This window comes from Chiroxiphia lanceolata, chromosome 1, assembly GCF_009829145.1.
Source record: "Chiroxiphia lanceolata isolate bChiLan1 chromosome 1, bChiLan1.pri, whole genome shotgun sequence".
In the NCBI taxonomy this organism is placed as follows: Eukaryota; Metazoa; Chordata; class Aves; order Passeriformes; family Pipridae; genus Chiroxiphia; species Chiroxiphia lanceolata.
Window position 1 is genome coordinate 100,811,781 of NC_045637.1, and position 14,991 is coordinate 100,826,771.

The 14,991-nt window shown below is 36.3% G+C and overlaps 1 protein-coding gene across 5 annotated transcripts in view; it reads left to right on the top strand.

Annotated features, from left to right (window-relative positions):
- POU6F2 (POU class 6 homeobox 2) overlaps positions 1 to 14,991 on the top strand; it is a 351,339-nt gene that overhangs the window by 9,436 nt on the left and 326,912 nt on the right. For 2 of the 5 annotated variants that reach the window (XM_032679951.1, XM_032679969.1), the window contains exon 4: positions 13,743 to 13,928. The exons of 1 other annotated variant lie outside the window; for it this stretch is intronic. The gene's annotated coding sequence lies outside the window, so the exon portion shown is untranslated. Of the gene's footprint in view, positions 1 to 7,118; positions 7,250 to 9,741; positions 9,807 to 13,742; positions 13,929 to 14,991 lie in introns of those variants that run through there. 2 more of the 5 variants (XM_032679985.1, XM_032679994.1) reach the window with 2 other exon arrangements.

The following is a 14,991-nucleotide window of genomic DNA, read 5'->3' on the forward strand; positions in this document are numbered from 1 at the left end:
AGGCTGTGGATTTAAAGAATGCTGTACAATCCACCAACCTCTGACATGAAAACAAAACTAATGAAACTTTAACAGTCCTGCTGAAGTCAGTGGTCCCTACTAAGGAAGTGATTCACCTCTAAAAGTTTTAAAAGGTATGAGTGTTTTATAGAAAGTAGGCCACACAGCTTTTAATAAAATGTTCCTACACAGCATTCCTATAGCATGTGGTTATAGTATAAAAATGTTAACAAGATGATCACTCTCAACAATGGATGTGGATAAATACAGCTACCACATGGCAATAATAGGACAATATCCTCCTAAAAAGCCATTTTTTGAATTTGAAATAAATTTTTTACATTCTTCTCATTTTTTAGCCCCCGAGAAGGTATTTTGTGGATAATGACACTTTTATGATCTGTTGGGTTGAGTATCAAAGGGCTCTACCCATCACAGGCTAAATGTGCATAGCAGCAGCAGAATGCCATTCCTCACCTTCCCACTTCATTTAAGTAGATTTTTAGTACAGTGCTAAGAAGCAGCCTTAATTTTATCTGTGGCTGAATAGCTGCCAGCAGTGATAGTGACAGGTCACCAGCAAAACTTCTCCACAGTGTTCACTGACAAGACAGGAAATAACCACAGTGCTTGAAAACTGTTCTCTGTTTTTCTTCATGCAGCATGCATGAGGAGCACCTTCCCAGTTTGCAAGTAAAGAAAGTGAGGCAACTTAAGCAATTTAAAAAGAAAATATCTGGTTTTCAATTCCCAGCCTTACGTTTTTCCTAGAGGACAGCCCTTTCACCTTCGATGGCCTACCTCAAGTATAGCCTTTTTCCATTAAGCAAATACTGATTTTGTTGTCTTGCTTGAAAGCAGACTACAAATTAACATGGCTGGTTTTGGTTACTTTGTTTTTTGTAAGTCACTTGCGAATAGTATTTATTAATTAACTGCTGTTGCTCATCCAATGGGCACTCACAAGCTTTTTTTCCCATGGTATGTGTTAAGCAGCAGCTATTAAGAACGCTCCTCTGTGACAGTGTCAGGCTTTCCCTTTAACTTTTAAATACCATGCAGACAATCCAGTCGCAACACTTAAACCAGATTATATGATTTAGAAGAAGCAGGACAGGGGCACTTGAAATTCTTGTTATTTACTTTATAAGGATCTGGTTCCTTATTAAATTTATTTTAAAAACTTATTTATTAAATTATTAAATTTATTTTAAAAACTTATTAAAATTAATCATTTATATTATGGTGGTGACGACAGCATACTACTTATTTTTGAACATAGATGAGAAGATACAATTCTGTCAGAAAAAACCCCCAGACTTCTATATCAACACGGGATCTCATTTGAATTGTCTAACCCTTGAAGTAGCTGAGATTAATAAGAGACAGGGATGATCAAAGGGTTATAGAAAAAGTTGCAAGTCAACTGCAATGATGAGAGTTGGTGGTGGCAGGTACAGCACACTGGGATTTTGGAGGTTTACTAGTACATCTAGCATTAGTTCTGAAGGATCAATATGCAGATCTCCTCTGTCAAGCGATACATAACATGTTAGTTCACAGTTTAATCATAAGGGGAACAAAATTACTAGAGTAATAAGCTTAACTATTATTTCCTAAGGCATCCTCTGTGAGAAAATTTTATTGAAATTGCAGAAAGGGAAAGTCATGGAAGCTGACTGCTATCCTCTCACTAGTGACTATTATATAATTAGATATTACATATGTATTTTGTATATATATGTAGTGACTACTACAGCAACTAGTGACTTTTAGCAACTGCCACAGAGTCACTAAATGATAGGAAGAGAATTGTCTCACTGTTTATACCTCATTTTCCCCATCAATGAAACAGAAATAATGAAAAGTACTGATTGTTGTGAAGTATTTTGATATCTAGTGATGAAAAGTCCTAAAAACTTGAGGCTCAATCCAAAGCCCTTTGAAGACCTCAGAAATCCCTTGATTCAGCTATCTTAATTTGCATTTGCCTTTTCCTGAAAGTCACCCACTATTCTCCCAAAATTTGGAAATGTACCACCCAATGCATTTCTCAAAGATGGAAGAATATATTCTCAAGTCATCATGATCATTATCTTTGAGTATTCAGCTTAAATTTGGAAAACAGGAGTGCAATATATGCATTTGGATTGTTTGTAATACTTTACAAGATCAAGGTGAAAACTTAGAAGACGGAGAAGTAAAAACCCCAGCATGTTTTCCTGACACCAAAGAACGAACTCTGACAGAAACAAGCTCTTTTTTTTTTTAATCTTTCTTTTCTGAAGGTAGATGAAAAAGATCAGGAGATACTATATCTCATTAGAAGTAAATACAGCCTGTGGGAATCCATACTAAATTTACTGGGTTGTATCCTCTAAGAAGGTATTAGGCACCAAAGGGCAGATAGTTACATTAAAAAAAAAAAGGGCGAAAGTATTTAAAAGTTGGTGTTTCATTTTTTTCAATGTAATAAATGAAATGACACAGACTTTTCAAAAAAAATTTTAAATCTTTCAGTGTGATAGGTAAGGTGAGAGAAGGTTGTAGGAGAAATGGCAGTTTTGCTCATTATTCAACAAAGCTCATAGCAAATGAAATGTGTGCTGTAAGAACATACTTTGTTTTCTTTTTTTTTTTTAATGGAGACTAAGCAGCTCCTTTTTTCTAGAAGAGAGATATTATCTCTATGAAGAAAACATTTTTCCTAATCAATATTTTTTAACCTCTGTGTTATTGCTTCCTCAAATATATTTTTTTTTCTTCATGATTGGTCTATGTACTTTAATGAAAAGTCTGCAGAACAGACACATTCTATTGTTCACATTAAAGCTTTCAAAGGTTATTAGCTGTGATAGGGCATTACTTGTCTTCAGTACATTTTTCTGTGATGTATCACGTTCTTAGGATGTATGTGTGTGTATATATATAATTGGGAGTGGAAGGAATTAGCTGTCGGCAAAGCAGAAACATCCGAACTCTGGTTAAAGTCAAAGATCCAGAAAATGCATTTTCTCTTCTTGCTATGCCGTATTTTCCCTGCATCTTGTATATGCCATTTGGCTTCTTCATGCTTCAGCTCAGGTACCTGTTAAATGGTATTAATATCATAAGTTCATTTATGTATCTTTCTTGACCACTTCAGAAGCCTGGTGATTACTGGAAACTTTTAAATTTATTTTTATTAAACTTCATGTGATGTAAAAGTAATTTAAGTCTTCCATTTTCTTTTTTTTTCCCATTTTTAGAATAGATAATATACAAATAATTTTAAAAGTGATTTATATAAACCCTTATCCCAGCTAGTCATTCTCCAGAAGCCTTTTTCTTCTGCTGTATTGTTAAATTCTCAGGAGTCCAAAACTCCATTTTGCCTCCATCAGGACTTTGACTGTTAGAGAACTGTTGGAATTAGCTGAATGCTATTTCTTTTGGAGCCCAGATCTAATACTAGTCAATGGGTCTGAATGTATACCTTCTAACCAGATGTAGACCGTACATCAAAATAGAGCCTTAGATGTTTTATTATTTCTTGAGCTCTGGCCAGAACAGGATGATGAACACTGTGTTTGAAACTGCTGATGCTATTGAAAAAGCGTACAATAAAATCTCTCTTGATTACCAAGCTGAAAGCAAGATTTTATAATAAATGGCAAATCATGATCACTTTCTTTTCTATGTCTATCACTGATCTTATCTGGAGAAACTTGGACAACTGTTGCCTGATTATTGGGCTCAATTCTAGTATGGTTGTAAAATTTCAGTGTTCCCTCATCCCGCTCCCACATTATCAAAGTTCTCTGTGAACTTTGCCTCTCAATCCTCTTACAAGGTGCACTCTGTCCTACATGAGTTTGGGTGCACAATTTTAATTGAGCCTATAACACTCATCTAAAAGCAGATAGAAGCCCAGTCCCCATCTCACTCATAAACATTTTAAAATAAGAGTCATGTCCTTAACTGTACTGAACCCACTTATAATTACTAACCAAGATGAATCCAGAAAACTGATTGTAGTACAATGAAGATGAATAAATCAGTGGGAATATATGATATAGTAGCATGATAAATCATGAGACTGGACTTGATCCTAGATGTCTTTTTCTAACATATCTGTTATTTTTCTCCTGTTTAATTTTTTTAAATTTATTTTATTGATTTGGGGACTTTTTCAAAGTGAATAATCTTGCTTTAAAATATTCACATAAATGATATAAGGATACTCTTTTTGTGAAGTCTGAGTTGACAGGGGGAAGCAGCTGACACAGCAGTGAAGAATGTGACATTCCAACTTTATATCTAAACTCTTGTACAAGTTGAGGCTGTTCAGACTACGAGTTAACCCTCTCAATTTCAAATTCTTGTTTCAGAATTATTTGTATTTAAAATTTTGGCACTTTTTCTTATGTTCAAGAACATGATCCGGTGCTGTTAAAAGTACTACATTCTCATCAATTTCAACCGATGTTGCATCAGAACAAAAGAGAACAACATGCTCAGTGGATTAATTTTTCTCTCTACAGATCCTTAAGGTCACTTAATTTTTTAGAGCTTGAATAAACCATCAGGGAGGAAGAAAGTATCTCTAGTGTTAACGTCAGGGGCAGAGTAACTTCATTAGCTAAATGTACAGTATCATTCTTCACGGTGTGTTGAACACTTCATGAGATTCAGCAAAGGAAAACTGGTAATGACAGATCTTGTTTTATAAATATATAATTAAATCTGTAGTAGAATGCATTCTTCCAGGCTAGTAAATGGATGACAAGGCATTTCATATAGGTATCAACAGCTATCTTAGTGAACCTTATCCTCCTAAACTTTACAAACCCAGTAATAATTATAGAATTCTTCTTATCATGCCTTTCATGTCACATGCCAGATTGGCTTCTCTGCAATACAGATGACACATATTACGTACATCACGGTTAATGGCTCAAAAATTAGGTTTCTGATCTGGTAACACACATTCTTCAGGAAATGCAAATGGAAGGCCCTTAGCATTAGGAAGGTTAAGGCTCCCAGGGCACTGTACAGCACTACCCGAACAAGCCCTGTTTTTTAATTATATGGTACACACCCTTCCACTTGTACTGCATCTGCTGAACACACATGCTTATGTTAGGTAGGTGGGCACAGGTTCCGTTACAGCCATGGTCATGATGATTAACAGATAACTTAAAGATTACTTTTTTCCTGTTTTTCTGCTTCATCCTTCTTACTGCTATTTCTAGTATCAAACTGATCACAACATTGCATCATAAACACCAGTATGATCCTTTCAAAGTTTTATACAAAAGCACAAAATCATGTCTGCCAGTGAACTAATACCTCAGATACAAGCTTACTGAGATTAGCATCTATTTTCTTCTAAGACCTTTCTTCCAAGCAAACAATGCAAAAAGTGTCTTCAAGGTCAAGTTCAATAGCAGGAAATCTCTAGATGACAGAAGTGTATAGGATAACTGACACAGACACATGCTGGAGAATCAGAATCTGCAATGAGTGAACATCCACCTGCAGCTTTTCCCTTTGAAGCGTCAATATAGGACCACAGGAAGATTCTGTTGTTTAAGTTTCTCAGGAATTATAGGCTGTTTCTGTGTCTTAGTGGTACATTAACCAGAGACTGAGCAATGCAGATGCATATGAAGAATCTCCTTCCGACATGCTGAGCTTTCAAGACACATTGCCACCTCACTGAGTTGGGCCTCATAGGGAGATATACTTGTGGCTTTTCTAAACTTAGATATTTTCTGAAATAGATGTTATGGAGTAGCTATTCCAAAAATCTCTGTATCAATATTCTTTTTTCCCCAGAAGAAAATTGTATATGCAAAGGCAGTTGAGGAGAGGGGATAGGGGAGCTCACTAGCCCAAGAAAATATCTGTGCTATAGCCAAATATTTTTTAGTAATTATGTTTTGGTTTAAACATCCACAGAATATGTAGGCAAATCCACAGTTTAATAGAGCTTCCAAAAGTGTTTATCTGTCTTGCTCAGAGATGAAGGCAGAAAACTCCTCCATCTCCTGGCTGTCTGGAGCACTCAGTCTGCCTCCTTCTCAAGCTTTTGACACTTCAGACCCCTTCCCTCTACCAGCTTCTAAGTCAGGTCTGATAAATGCAGCACAGACTATGCTCCAGAGTAACATACAACAAATGTATATCCTGGAGCACATCCTGGCAATGCAAAAGTCTGGGAGGGTTTGTGCTTTGCTGATCAAGGACTGGAATCTCTGCCCTATTTCTATATCATGCTGTAGTACTATTTTTCTACTTTTTAGTCAAGTAAGACTGGCAAGATGGGTCTTTCTTTTGGGTCTGATCTAAAGTCCATTGAAGTCAATAGAAATAATTCCTATGAGGTTTCACTCTGACTAAGGTTTTACCTCATTAGATTTTTAACCTAAGTAAAACAACCCTGAAAACAATTAAATTATAATTAATTTTCTACATTTGTGTCACTCCTTTCTGCTCTTCTTCCACTCAAAAAATCCCCAATGGAATGGGATGAGGTAGATTTTGAGAATTAAATTTTAGAATTGCATTCTTTTGTCCGCCATTGCAAAATGCAATTTAAGCTTCCATGCATAGAAGTGCATAGAAAGACACTTTTAGAATGTATGCCTCATTTGTTAATTTATATTAAAAACTTTTCTGGTGCCGTATCGCTTTGGTCTTGATATTTTAGATCAGAAAGAAGGAACAGCTCTGCAGCAATACTGACTAGCACAGTCTCACTAGAGTAATATTGCAATGTAGGTGAATTATGAAAACAGATGGTAGCTAATGGCAATTGAACTAAAATAACACCATTATTAATTTAGAGGCATTTCTACAGAAGTCTACCCATAGATCTCAGCAATTTATAGATAGGTTTTTAAACCGAGGACTCTATTTTGCTGTTCAGTCACAACAAAACCAGAGCACAGTCCTGGCGACTGTAGCCAGCAGTCTGTGCTCCATCTGTTGTGCCCTACATCAAGCCAGCTCTGCTGCTTTTGTCAGCAGGTGAGATGATGGCATTGCATGTTGAATAAAGTATGCTTTGCTGGAACACAAGCCCTTACCACACTGCTCAAGAAGCAGAAGAACTGTGGGGAAATACTGTTCCTGTAAGCCAGAGAAATGCTTTCTCTTCTTTTGAAAAGAGCAGGAGATCCATATTCTTTGCCTGATAATTTCTCAGCAAGCTTCATGAAATATAGGAATAAGGAAACCATATATGACTGAAAAGATTACACTGGTGAGTTGGGTGGCTAGCTGGGCCCATTGATCTGAACTACTATGGGATGTTGAACTTCTACTGACTTCAGCTTTAGGCTATATCTGTCTGGATGGTGGTATACTCAAAATCCATGAAAAAACGCTGAAATATTAGCTTTAGTAACCTTGATGCCAGGTACAAGATTCAAGCATTGGAACAACCTGCTCACCATCCTTGGAGATATTTAAAAAATATGACACTTTGGCTCTTAGAGACATGCCTTTGTGGTGGACTTGTCAGTGAGAGGTTAACAGTTGGACTCAACGATCTTTAAGGTCTTTTCCAACCTAAATGGTTCAATCTCTGGACTTGCATTGCTCTGAGAATTTAAGGTCATGTTTGAAACAACGGAAGGTCTTAAGCCTCTATATCTCTAAACACAGCTTTATTGCAGGAATGTCAACTGTGACACTGTGGTTTGTACATGATAAACAAGCAAAGAAGCAAAAACAGAAAAGCAAAAATTCTGATCCTTAAATGAAAAGTGATTAAATGAAATTCACTATTATGTTATGGAAGCAACCTTGGTAGTCATTAAAACTAAGACACTTTTGGAATTAAAACATTGGTATTGTTCACAGGACAGAAAAGATCATGATTCATTTTCTGAAGTGGTAATAGAAACTTTTTTAACTATTTGTAGTTTGACTTCAGACCTCCATTCTATAATTCTTTTTTCCCTTGGAATGCCCAGTACTAAATGCAGAACTGGAGCAGTGCTGATAATAGTGTTTTCTGCAACTTCTAACCAGATTCTAGAATGTGTAAAAAACTAAAATAAATCTGAATCTTGCTGTTAAGCTGCTACAGAGATAAGAAGCAATTATATGAGACAGTTGTTCTGCCTGTAGAGGAGGTTATTTAAATTTTTCTTCTGCCATTTACCTCTTTACTTGGTAAAAATGATTACTTTATCTTACAAGCATAGAAACTTGTTACTTATAGATTCAGAAAAAATAATCACTTAAACCTAAAAAAATGTACAATAAACAAATGCATTAAAATAGATTTTACACTCAGTAAAGTTAAAATCTTGCAATTGAAAATCAATATATTTCACTAATGCTGGTAATAATTAAAAAAACAAAAATTCTGATATTTTCACTCTAAGGCTTTTGTAATTTTAATTTCCTTACTGCTTCTGGGTTTTGAATTGTTACTTTATCTGACTTTTTTCTAATGCTTAAATACTGCAAAAAAGGCAGTAGTATAAATTCAAGGAACATATTATTTTACTGTCCTTGCTCTGTTGTGCTTTTGTATTAGCAAAATCTTTGACAAGCAACTGTCATGATTAGACTTTTAACTGGTTCAATACTGACTGTGATCACAAATCCCACCTTTCAGTTCAGGTGTCTTGAACAGTAACCAGACTGCATAGCTGCGATTTATTTAACCCTTCAATGCTGACAGTACTGGAACAGAAACATTAGACAAGATCATCTGTGCAGTCTCTTTCTTTATTTACTGCAATATCAAATGTTGGGATGTTTTATTTTAAATGTCCTGTAAAATAGTTAGAAGGTGGGCCACAGCTTAAGTGGGCCACAGCTTAAGTGATGCCAATGCTGTCTTCTGTGTCTTCCAAAGCAATAAATTACACAAACAAAAAAAAGAACAGGTCACCCCCCTTTGGCATTTTTCTTAACCAGAGAAGTTCATTTCTACCTCAGGAGACTTACAAAGCTGAAGTGTTTGAAAAACAGTTTTTAGCAGCCCATCTTTCAGATGACTAATATTAGCAGTGCTGTCAACACAGGTTACAGAACCTGTTACAGAAACAAGGACTGAATTCCTTTCTCTGCCCCTCAGCCAGCTTGTGAGTCCACCAGACCATTACAAGTTCTAAATGAACAGTTCTGTGCTGCTATTCAAACCCTGAATATCTATATGTTTCTTGGCCTGTTATAAGATTGTTGGTATTTAAGGTACACAGTAGTAGCGAGGATGGTTATACATAAGGTTCTTCATGAATGTATCCTAGAGCAGACTTTCATAGAAGTTGCAAGCACTCAGTGAATTTGACAGCACTTACTTGAAGATCTGAAAGATGTGATGCAATATTTTATATAATCAGTCATTAGAAATATGTTTTATATTTTTTTCTGAGGATGTTCTGCCTAACAGAATATATTTACTGTACTGATAAGTCTGAAGCACGAACAAAACTGCAAGTCCCCAAGGTGTTCTGAAATCATGAGCCAGGACTATAAGACTGGCTTAAATTAAAGAAATGATGTGTACATGTGATTATTTTCTCTCATTTTTTCAGGCCATGTAGAACAGTAAAGTCATATTTTCAAGTTTTCTCTTCACATACCAGTATTAAAAGTTTAAGTTTTTAGATGAAATCTGAGATTTCTTATGCAAATAAGAATCCTGGGAACTGGGATTTTGAAGGGAAAGCAATGATTGCAAGACTTCACAATTACATTTGTCTGTGGGCCATTCAGCCTTCCTTAAGAATATACTTTGCATGAGATGTGTTTTCAGCAGTGGTTACTCCTGGTTGTTTAGCAAAGTAAAACAAAAAAAGGTAAATGTAAAATGATCCACCTAACTTCCTACAATGAAGAACTTGTTTAGGCTTTGCAACCACACACTGTGTTCTATACCCCTTATCTTATATCTTTGGCTTCTATAAAATTCTGTAGTAGCAACTTCCATAATTTAAATACATGCTCTTTTTAAAAGTAGCACTTAGTATTTGTACTAGTTACTTGATCATACCACTTGCTGTGGTACACTGTTCTTGTAATGAACAGTTACCCACTACTCTTTGTTCAAGTTGTCACCATTATGCATGGTTTTGGTCTTGCCTTCTCAGTTTTGACTGTTCTAATTCCTGCTTTAGCTCATACCTCTGGAATCTGGTCCTTAAGAGTCCCTTACTTCAAGAAAGCATTAATGTTTATTGGTACTCAGTTGTATCGAACATAATTCCTCAAAAATCAATCATCCCAAAGGCACAGGCATTGCAGCTTCAATCCGTTGTAAAGAACGTGATCAGTTGTAAAGGTATGCTAGCCAGAAAACTGTATTTGTGCACCACAGTATTTGTGGGGGACTGGAAAGGGGTTGCAATTTCTTGCAGATAGATTCTGAAGTGACCCTATTCTGTTATTTTTATACTCCCTCTTTTCCTCATCCTCCAAAAATAGTTGGAAATAGTGTCAGCTACCAAGGTAGTAGAAAACATCAATAACTACTCGTCTCAGTGACTTGTGACAGAGGACTTGGGAGCCACTTAGTCAATACCCTAATGGAGATGCCTGTTAAAAATACACTGTTATCTGGCTGGTAGATAAAGAAGATAAAAGAGGAATGTACAATGGAAAATGTTAGAGAAATCAAAATGCCTGAAAGAATACACAGGAACTGAGGCAATAGGGAAGAAACCGAAAATTTTCAGCAAATCCCAAGCAGTTAAAGACTTGAATGTCTGGCTGCAACGCTGGTGCCACAATCCTTGCAATTTTTTTCTGTTTTCATGCAGTGTACAAGTGAACTTATGATGGTGTTCTTCCTCTCATTCCTCTCTTTTTTTGGCTTTAAAAAATCATATAAAAAATAGGGGGAAACCCCAGTTCATTCTGCTGGGTTTTAACATGCCATTTTTATGGAGATCTACATTGTGGAGGCAGAGATAGCAGGGAGGTGATGTTACTGTTATACTAGTCAGGGTCACTAAAGTGTAAACAAATGTGTTTTCTCCTCATCAGACCTCAAAGGCTTGGAATATTATTTGGAGGAAATAATACAGGGGAAATTAGCTCAATTTCTGTCCCAAATATCTACCATCGAGTTTCCAAGACACAGGTCTTTTCATTCCTTGCTGATCCTCTTGTCCAAACTGGACCTACACAGATGTAAGACCTAGTAGACTCATTACTCTCTACACAGAAGCTCAGAAAGAAACCAAGTGATCTTCTTAAGATAATCATCTATTAGCTCTGAAACTTACACATTCTCTCTCAGCCTCCAATCTTTCATATTATATTGTCAATGACTGCTGTTGCCCCTTTTCTTCCTGTCCAACTACCATTCCTTCAATTGTTCAATTGTCCATCTTGTATTTCTTTGCCTTCCTGTTTTTTACATACCATTCTTCCAAAAGTTTCTCTTTAATATTTCCTTCTCCCTCCCCTCAGTTTCCTATTCCCCACTTGCCTTCCAAAATTCCTTCATTTAAAGATCCTCTAAAGAAACTTTAAATGAGATATGTTATAAACTAAATAAAATTTCTGGAGATAGATCCAATAAATTCTCACAGCTGCCTTGGTTTAATTTGGCTGAATGTCTTTCCTTTTTTCCACTGTTTAAATAATGAGCAATCTGGATCTGAAGTTCAGACTCAGAAGCTGAGTCTCATAATGAAGTGATATAATGAGGCCAAAGTTCAAAATGGTGTACAGTCCTGATCAAAATGATGTTAAAATTTGAGATCCTTGTTTTCAATGATAGCAGACATACATTCTGTATGGGTTTATTGTGTCTACAATAATGCAGTTCTGCATGAGGCTTCCACCACAACCAGGGGTCTAACTTGACCCAGTGTAATGTCAGCCATGTGGCAATGTAGTTACACCTCTGTAACTGCTGCCTTTACATTTAGGTACCTCATTTTTATTAGATGTGGTTGAAAAAGGGAACCTTTTGTTACGGGATTTATTTAATTTTTTTGCTATTTCTTTTTTAGATGTTAAACTTCTGAAAGTAAGAATTTGAGAGAAAATAAGAGAAAGTTGAGCAGTTCTTTGAGAACTTGAGTGAAGAATTAATGCACAGATCTTGCCACATGAGAAAGGTTTGAGGTCTTGCCTATGTTAGGCAGTAGCTGCAATAGTGGCCAGCAACTAAAAGCACACAAGAAATAAAGGAAAAATCCATTCAAGTGTACAATCTGGTTCATGCATGGTGCAATAATACTAGCATAACATTTAAAAATTATTTTTATTTGTATTTTGGATTTTTTTCTAATTATGGGCACTTTTTTAGTTAATGAGCAAATGAAACTGCACACAGAAATTCTCCTTGTTCTAATTCTGCTGCTATGATGCACATTTTACAGCTATAGTTCTTAACTACAGCAAAACTGATACACGTTATTGTAGGAGCCTCCATTTGATTACCAAATCCCAGTCAGGCAGAGTCGGGTCACAAACCTCCAATGGACAGATATGTGTGAGTTTTTCAATCAAATCTGACAGAAATTAATTTGAGGCTAACATTTCCCTTTGAGATGCCTTCTGTGTATGCTTGTGCACACAATACAAGCTTTTTTCTGCTGGAAAGTCTTAAAGAGCACCTTGATTTTAAGGGAATAATTTTTCCCTTGCTGAATAGTAATAGGATTTGATATTATATAGGACAAGATCTTTGAAACCTTGATTATTCCACTGGAGAAAATACTTGCATGTAAACAGGTTAAAGCCATAACATTCTTTTTTTTTCTGACTCTGAAGACATTTATATTGTGGCTTTATTCTGTTTCAGATATTCAATTTTATTTCTGTAGCATCAAATACTAACATTATTCAGTTGCTATTGTTTTCTTTGATGTCTTGATAACAGGTGCTTATTGGATTGGGGCAAAACAGAGATAATGACACATGTAGGTGGGTGGATGAAGCTTTGGGAATAGACAGAAGATTACATAAGAGTGACATTCCATTGCCAGGGAAGTATCTGGATTCAAAATATAGGCTAGATCAAACAGACATGCTGTACACTTGCTTTGGCATCCAGGCTTCTTTCTGTGCTGACCACCAGAGTTGTGGACTGTGCTATCTCTGTCCCCTCTCAAGAGCAGGGATGATCCTCACAGGAGGGTTTTTCCATTTTAGCGAGATGAAAGGAGAGGACCATGACACTCTTCTTCTTGCTGCTACCCCCGTCTTTTCCAATATGTTAAAAAAAGCCCCCAGCTTGGAGCATAGCAGAATTGCTATGTATGTGATAGCAAAGATTTGTGAGTCCCAGAAAAAAAGTAATTTTAAGGAGTAGAGAGATCATTTATCTTACATAAAGGTAAAGAGAGGCAGTTTCCTTCACAAAGTGGAATACCTTAGGAAGGTAGTTGAAAGAGTGACTGTACTGGGTAAAAGGATCTGTACTCTTAAACAGATGGGTCACACCTTTAATGTCACCCTGTCATGCATCACCTTCATGAAGTGCTGTCTCAAAAAGAAAAGTTCTTATCCTCTGACAAGGTGAGCTTGGCTGGAGGCAGGAGACTGTGAGGGAAAACAGGGGTCTCCCATCACAGTCTCCCAGCTCCCATCAACCTGTTATCCATCAGAAAATTTAGTGTCTCTATGTTTTCTTACTGATTATTGTGAAACAGGCTAATGACACTGATCACTGATAGTTTGATGTGGCTAGATGCAGAGAAACGCAGTAGCCCAAAGGCTAGCACATGGATGACTCAGAGGCTGGTAGTGATGAACTCTAATGGATTCTGAATTTCTAGATTCTTTCCAGGTGCTTCTCACTTCTTCTACAATGTATGAAACAGAGAATAAGAATTTCCAAGCAGAACAATAAAAGAGCAGTATGCAATGCTTTTAATGATGGTAGTGGATTTTTCCAGATGTTATTCTAAACACATTGACCATCATTTGCTGTGATCCACTGCAGGAAGCAGAAAGATACCAAGGTAAATCCCTCCTTTTTTTTTATTCAATCAGGCTTCGTGATGCTTGGGCCATATGAGTTTAACAGGGAGGAGCTGAGGGAAGGCAGATGCTGGTGAAGAGCAGGGCTCTGACTTCTTAGCATGTCATACTGCTAAGGGAACAGACCTGCAAATGAGTGAGATGGCAGCCTCGCTGTGCAGAAGTGTGGCACGGGAGATGGTTCTGTGAAGCCTGAGAGCAGAGTTCTTGAATCCATCCACAGAGATTCCTGGAGGCTGAAACTTGTGGCCTCTCTTTTCAGCTCTCCAAAGAACTCAACGAGAACTTAGGGAAGCTGTTATGTTAGATATTTTTAATGTGAGGAGTGGAAAGAGAATGGGAAAAGACATCCAAGAAACAATCTGCAAGGAATTTCAATAAATAATTTTGCAAAATTTTAACGGCAAGTGTGCAAAATCTAGTCTTTAAAGGCTTATAATACTTTTACCATGGCATCTTTAACAATCAGGAAGGTTTTCCTGAAATAAACAGAGAGGGGTCATAATGCTAGTAAAGAGAATCTATGCTTTTAAAGTGATCTGCTATCCTTGACCTGTGAGGAAACTTGTACTGATATTAAGGACCATTGGAAAAACTGTAATTTTTAAAGGGAATACTGAGAGGTAGTTTAGGTTCTAAATGTTTGGAAAGAGAATGAATGTGTGATATTGTTATATCACATATATTTTATATTCTTATAAAACCTAATGATTATATGTAATGGTAATTCTATGGTGTGAGTTCTTATCATTCTCCTTTCAGTGTTTTCATGTCAAGTACTGAAGCACTGTGCATTAAAATTGGCACAAGAAACTGACTGAAAATAAGAGTAGTGTATTTTTTCCCAATCTGAAAAATCATAGTCTATAAACTGAAAGCAAAATAAAAATAAGAACTACTCTGAATTTTGGGTTTCTTTAAATTTTTTTATTGATGTGGCTAGCAGTATCAACTGCTTATACTTTTTTGTCTCCACCCAAATACATCTATTGAGATCTTAGAACCCCATTTCTCAGAAATAGTTCTATTTTGTGTATAAAGCAG